Source organism: Pistacia vera, unplaced genomic scaffold, assembly GCF_008641045.1.
Source record: "Pistacia vera cultivar Batoury unplaced genomic scaffold, PisVer_v2 Contig761, whole genome shotgun sequence".
NCBI classification, from domain to species: domain Eukaryota; kingdom Viridiplantae; phylum Streptophyta; class Magnoliopsida; order Sapindales; family Anacardiaceae; genus Pistacia; species Pistacia vera.
In genome coordinates this window covers 402,632-410,232 of record NW_022196625.1, presented here as the reverse complement: position 1 = coordinate 410,232, position 7,601 = coordinate 402,632, and positions in this window count along the sequence as shown.

Sequence of the window (7,601 nt, the reverse complement as noted above, 5' to 3'; positions counted from 1 at the left end):
CCTGTAGGGCTAAGCTGGGGATTCCCCACCATCCCCGTAAAAGGGATGAGCTGGGGAAGGACGAGGTCTTAAGGGCGGGGACATCCTAGGAGAGGGGTCCCCGACCTTAGCCTGACCCGTTGCCATCTCTAGAATTTATTAAGGTTATTGTATTTTTCTTAATAAAAAATTATTTAAACCCCTTATATATATCTATATCACAAAAGCACCCTAGATATTAGAAAATTTTCTCAACCCCTTGCCAATAAAATGAAGTTGCTCTTAACTCCAAAACTAGTTAAATACTTTATTTACCCTTAATTCCACTATAATTAAATAAATAAATAAATACAATGAACCTATATACTTGTGGGTTTTTTTTTTTTTTTTGAAATATCTATATACTTAGGGAGGTTTAAATTATTTTTACCTTAAGGAAAATATAGTAAATCTAACGGAAATTTTTTTAAATCTAAGGGGAGGTTAAGGATACTATTTTAAACTTGTTAGGTGACACTAGGGAAAACACAAACCTCAAGAAAGGTGAGAAATAATAAGTCTTTTATATTTCATATGAACATATAGGATTCATTTGTGAGGACCTACCTAGGTCCTTGACAATATAGCACATATAGTTTCAAGTAGGGGTGATCGATTCCTAGTATCCTACATTTTTTTTAGGAACCGAAACTGGAACCACAATCAGTCGGTTCCTAAGATTTGGAATTGGAACTAGAACTAACCAATTTCTAGAAACCTAGAACTGGAATCTGAAACATAGGTTTTGGTTCCGGCTTTGGGTACCTAGGTAAATTCAATTACCCCCTAATTTTTGAAAAATAACAAATACACCCCCAAAAAAATTACAGTACACCCTAATAGTTTACAAAAATTTCAATTTAGTCTTGGTTCCTACCCGGACCTCGGTTCCGTTTCCCGGTTCTAGCATTTTAGGAATCAGAACCGGACCTGAGAATTTCCGATTCCAATTTTCTTGAACCCAAACCGATGGGTGGGTACCTGTCGGTTTCGGTTCTACCCTGTACCCATTCTCAGCCCTAGTTTCAAGTTGATTGTTCCAACTGGTTAAAGTAAAAGATGATCATAAAATCAAACAATAGATATGCAGTCATGCACTATTTTCGTAAAATCTAGCAACTTGAAGTGGAGCTTAAAATGTGCAAGTTTAGGGATACTGTATAAGATTAATTTTTATAAATGCAAAAGTAAAATCATGACATATGTGACTTCTAATATAATATGATTTGAGTTTGAAATCACACCTGCAATTTTGCACCCATATCGTTGCCTCTAACTTGACAATAACTCAAGGTAGCAGGGCAATGGCACTTAAAGACAAAAATTAAATCCAAGGCACCAATTAGCCTTCTTAGTTTATGCCTAATACGCCCAAATTAGCATTATTATAACAATTGGTTAAATTAGTAGATTCCAAGATTATAGTAAACCTTCTTACAAGATTACAAATGCAAGATACCAATAAGTGCCACGAGTTCATTCTCAAATAAAGCAGCGTCTACGGAACCAAACTTTTGTTGTCTTTGTCATACATAACTTTCCGGATTCACCAGGCAATCTGGTTCATCTCCATGAATTTTACATATTGATTTGTGGAATACAATTTCGGAGACATTCTTCAGGAACCCAATTTCATTCTCTATAAATACCTATAATCCTCTGAGGACTAAAGTGTGCCTAATCTTACACGTACAAACTTTTACAACAATAATCTTGCACAAATAATTTTAGCTAGCAGCTAGAATGGCTTCAATACTTACTGAGAAGAAACTACTCCTTGCGGTTGTGTTAGTTTTGGGGTTATGGGTCTCCCAATCTTGGTCACGCTCACTATATGAAGCCACCATGAATGAAAGACATGAAATTTGGATGGCTCAGTATGGGCGTGTATATAGAGACAATGCAGAGAAGGAAACGCGTTTTAAGATATTCAAGGATAATCTGGAATATATTGAATNGGGAGACCCATAACCCCAAAACTAACACAACCGCAAGGAGTAGTTTCTTCTCAGTAAGTATTGAAGCCATTCTAGCCGCTAGCTAAAATTATTTATGCAAGATTATTGTTGTAAAAGTTTGTACGTGTAAGATTAGGCACACTTTAGTCCTCAGAGGATTATAGGTATTTATAGAGAATGAAATTGGGTTCCTGAAGAATGTCTCCGAAATTGCATTCCACAAATCAATATGTAAAATTCATGGAGATGAACCAGATTGCCTGGTGAATCCGGAAAGTTATGTATGACAAAGACAACAAAAGTTTGGTTCCGTAGACGCTGCTTTATTTGAGAATGAACTCGTGGCACTTATTGGTATCTTGCATTTGTAATCTTGTAAGAAGGTTTACTATAATCTTGGAATCTACTAATTTAACCAATTGTTATAATAATGCTAATTTGGGCGTATTAGGCATAAACTAAGAAGGCTAATTGGTGCCCTGGATTTAATTTTTGTCTTTAAGTGCCACTCCCCTGCTACCTTGAGTTATTTTTAAGTTAGAGGCAAAGATATAGGTGCAAAATTGCAGATGTGATTTCAAACTCAAATCATATTGTATTAGAAGTCACATATGTCATGATTTTACTTTTGCATTTATAAAAATTAATCTTATACAGTATCTCTAAACTTGCACATTTTAAGCTCCACTTAAACTAGTGCATGACTGCATATCGATTGTTTGATTTTATGATCATCTTTTACTTTAACCAGTTGGAACAATCAACTTGAAACTAGGGCTGAGAATGGGTAAAGGGTAGAACCGAAACCGATAGGTACCCACCCATCGGTTTCGGTTCTAGAAAATTGGAACCGAAAATTCCCAGATCTGGTTCCGACTCCTACAATGCTAGAATCGGGAAACGGAACCGAGGTCCAGGTAGGAACCAAGACTAAATTATAATTTTTATAAACTATTAGGGTGTCTTTGTAATGTTTGGGGGTATATTTGTTATTTTTCAAAAATTAGGGGGTAATTAAAATTTATCCAAGTACTCGAAACTGGAACCGAAACCTATGTTTCAGATTCTGGTTCTAGGTTTCTAGAAATCAGCCAATTCTAGTTCTAGTTCCAAATATTAGGGATCGATTGATTGTGGTTCCAGTTTCGGTTCCTACAAAAAATGTAGGATACCAGGAATCGATCACCCCTACTTGAAACTATATGTGCTATATTGTCAAGGACCTAGATAGGTCCTCACAAATGAATCCTATATGTTCATATGAAAAATAGAAGACCTATTATTTCTCACCTTTCTTGAGGTTTGCGTTTTCCGTAGTGTCACCTCACAAGTTTAAAATAGTATCCTTAACCTCCTCTTAGATTTCAAAATTTCTCCGTTAGGTTTACTATATTTTCCTTAAGGTAAAAATAATTTAAACCTCCCAAGCATATAGATATTTCCCCAAAAAAAAAAAAAAAAAAAACAAAAAAAAAAACCCAAAAGTTATAGGTTGATTGTATTTTTTTATAAAACTTAAGAGAATTATATTTATTTTATTTATTAAATATGTGGAATTAAGGGTAAATAAAGTATTTAACTAGTTTTGGAGTTGGGAAGACTTCATTTTATTGGCAAGGGTTGAAAATTTTCTAATATCTAGGGTGCTTTTGTGATATAGATGATATATAAGGGGTTTAAATGATTTTTTTTAAGAAAAATACAATAACCTTAGTAAATTCATAAGATATGGCAACGGGTCAGGCTAAGGTCGGGGACCCCTCTCCTAGGATGTCCCCGCCCTTAAGACCTCGTCCTTCCCCAGCTCATCCCTTTTACGGGGATGGTGGGGAATCCCCAGTTTGGCCCTACAGGAATTTTTTAACCCCCAATCCCACCTCATCCCCACCCTAGACAGGTGACAACCAGAGAGGCGAGATGAATTGATGACAACGAAGAGATGGAATCCGCGAGCTCAAATCAGTGATAATGAGAATGACTATGACAGAAAATTGAGAGAAACCGACAACCAAAGAGGCGAGATGAAATTGACGGCGAGATGGAATCTGGGAGCTCAAATCATTGATAATGGGAACGGTAGACTGTGATGGAGATTGAATTGGCGTGCTATCTACTAAATCGTGTCGTGTGAGTGGCTAAGTCCTTAGTGTAGATTAGTTTAGACTTTAGGGCAACGGGCTGGATTAGGTTTAAGGAAAAATTGGGTATATATATGTAGGATAATTTTGTAATTAGGTATAATTTGTAAGGGCATTCTAGTAAGCATAATGTATATACTATCAAGGCGAGGCGATGGTTGTCCCCGGGCCCAAGGATTTAAACCATCCCTAGGCCCATCCCCATCCCCACAAATAGCGGGGAATCCCCAGCTCGTACAGGGCGGGGTGGGTCCTTGGAAATTCGAGGACAATTTTTATCTTTACCAAATTTATAAAGTGACCTCATATTTGTTACAAATACAAAATTATTGATTATAACCGCATTAGGATATTAAAAATGATATATTAGTAATCTTGCTAAAAGTTTGATATTCTAAATGCCTATATTACCGAAACCTGAATCTAAATCTAAATACAATTGGCAAGTATGTTAGAAATTTCAGAATATGTACCAGCAATCGGAAGCAAAACATGCTTGAGAGTTTACAAATTAATTGCTTGGTCGTGTAAATGATAAAATTTACAATTAAACTTGAGAAGACATAATCTTGTGGGGCGAGCCACTGACATTGTTGATGGACCTATGGAGGGTGCCCTAAAAATTGACGAATAACACATGGTGGAGACAAGAAAAACATAAAAGTAACATGCATGTTGGTTATGGAACATTCAAACATTAAACAACTTGAAGTGATTTAAGTTTGGTGCATTATACCTTCTCCAAGTGCCTTATTTGATGAAGCTAAAACCCAAAGGAATGAGTTCTCTACACTTTAACACCACCTTTAGAGAAAGAGAGGATGGCCGAACCTAAGAGAGAGCTTGTGTTTTTCCTTTTTGAGTGAACAATGAACCACTTGACCTAAAATGCAACCATTTGCATTTATATATACACGGGTCATTTTATAATTCCTTCTTTTCACTTGTATGCCCTAATAAAATCTTCTTCTAAAAAGAACCCAAGCATTTATTAATTTGGCCTTTGAATAATCAATATTATTCAAGGGCCCATGTAAACTACACTAGTTTACATTAACAACACATAAGTTTACCCTTTGTCCTTTAACTATTAAAAGGTTATTTTAGTACATCTCACTTATCATAACGCTTTAAGATATAATAATTAAATACAATTAATTATTGCTTGACCATTTTAACCTTTAAAATGTCACGAATAATTTTTTATGTAACAATTACCATAAAAATGCCGTCATTACCCTCAGAAGGTGCTAGCCCTCTTTGGATAATCATTTCTCTCTCTTATCTTTCTCTAACTTCTCAAGGCTATTAGTGTGACTATGTAGGTTCACCGTTGATTAGTCGTGAGCTAGTTTCGGATGAATCCGGAAGCCTGTTTGGAGGCCCAACGACTATGGTAAACTCTAGCAATGTGTCATAGTCCCTAAACCACGATGAAGAAATATCTCATCGAACCTTCTTCAGATCATATATACCATGTAGGTAAAGTCCCTCCATTGATATATCTTGATCGAAAATGGATTCATGGAATATCAAAATCCCGAACTCATTCTTCTACGGAATCATCGATCAATATGTCCGGAACTTGTTATCACGAACTTACTTTCGTATGACTAATAATAGACTATGGCTAGAGAATTTAATTTTCAACATTTATCGATGTTCATCTAGGAACCCAGACCCAGATAGAGTCAGCGGTACTCCTGATCCTATATTTCCGAGTCAATGGATCCCGTCTTGACATTGTTTGTTTCTACATATGAACAATGCAAGACCAAATAGGATTTATCATATGAAACATGACTAGTCTCGTACTTATACACTGTATAAACCATATGCATCTGTATCGGATCCAAACACAATGTCTTAGGTCAAATGACTACATCGTGCACTGATATAACCAAAAGATAAATCATTGATTACATGTTTTTCCAAGTGATTTGTCGTTATTCGATCACGTTAAAACAAAAAATAGTTCACCAACTGCTAATCCATACTAATGCATCAGTGACATGACTATCATAGTCATCTGTACTTATATCAACTCATGATTTCTTTCAGAAGCATCTAGTATGCCTACTATGCAATATAGTTGCCCAAATTATATTGCTTTCGTAAGGAAACTTTTGATAAATTCATTTACCGATTGAATGAATCATCTAGATAATTCATATTCATACTTTATTTTAAATGCATGACTAAATAAAGGAAGCAATTTATATATATGAATTGAAGAACTCTTTCTTTAATTATTTATAATATATTGATATAAGACAAAATGCTCTGAAACCGACAACATAAATGGTTTGTAGGGCACACACTAACATTCACTAACAGCCCCTGTAGTTATGGGGGAGCTTTAGTGACGTAGGGAAGTCAGAGTATGTGGAGAGCTTGGGAGTAAGAATATTGGAACTTAAGGGTGATTTTTGAATGTTCATTGAGAGGGTTTGCCTCTGTTTATATAGTGAACCCAAGGGGTCCAAATCCTAGTAGGATTGTGAATCTTACTTGGTATGAGAGTTCTCCCCTTAGAAGGAGATTATATTTGTTGTTTTTATCAGTTCAGGCTTTCCTCTTTGGGTGAGATCTAAGATCTTATTAGAAGAGGAAATTGACTAGGATTCTGATCCTTATTGTGGGCCAATGGGCCAATCCTAGTTCAACTTAACTTGTGGGATGGCCCAACTCATAGAGCGAGTAGTCCACAAGGTATTCTAAGAGTGGGCTCAATCAGAATTGGGCCAAGACCTTTGGTTATTACACATTTATGATGCTACTGAACCTCGTCAGGTCCAATACAATTTTTGGCCTATACAGTTTGTTTATCACCCTTTAAGTTAAAGGGTATTTAGCTTAGAGAGTAAATTCAATTGCTCATATTCTAGATACGAATAGGCCATTGCTCATAGGAGGAGCACTTGACCATTAGGGGTGCTCTTGGGGCACAATCAGTTTGGTTCAGTCTCAATGCCTAAGCCGAATGGATCAAAGATCATAGGGATCTTGTCTGAGGCAACTCCAGAGAATCGCATTGACGCTTGCCTAGTTTGGCAGTCTTTCACTTGAGGATTGCATTGCCTAAGTCGAATAGGATGCAACCTAATTTGGTTGATCCCAATAAACGAGACCATTCGATACTATTTTGGTCGCAGACTAATTATGGGTCACAGGGATGGAAAACGAGGGAACGATGGCGTGGCTTGGCTCATTACCTTATGGTGATTTAGGTGAACGTGATTAGAGATTTGTACCATTCAATATTGGGAGTTGTGAATTTGTTGTTCGGCGCCGAGCTGATTGAAGGTGTAGCCAACTTCTCGAATTTGCACAAATGTGAAGCTTAATCTTTCCATCGAGGAACTTTGTCTGGTACAAACAAGCCGTGACAAATAGACTTTGTGAATGAATCCCTAAACGACGTAGCAAAAGTGCCTTCGTGTCTCACTCCGTGTGATTTGAACGTGCGATATGTGAGGCGGGAAAT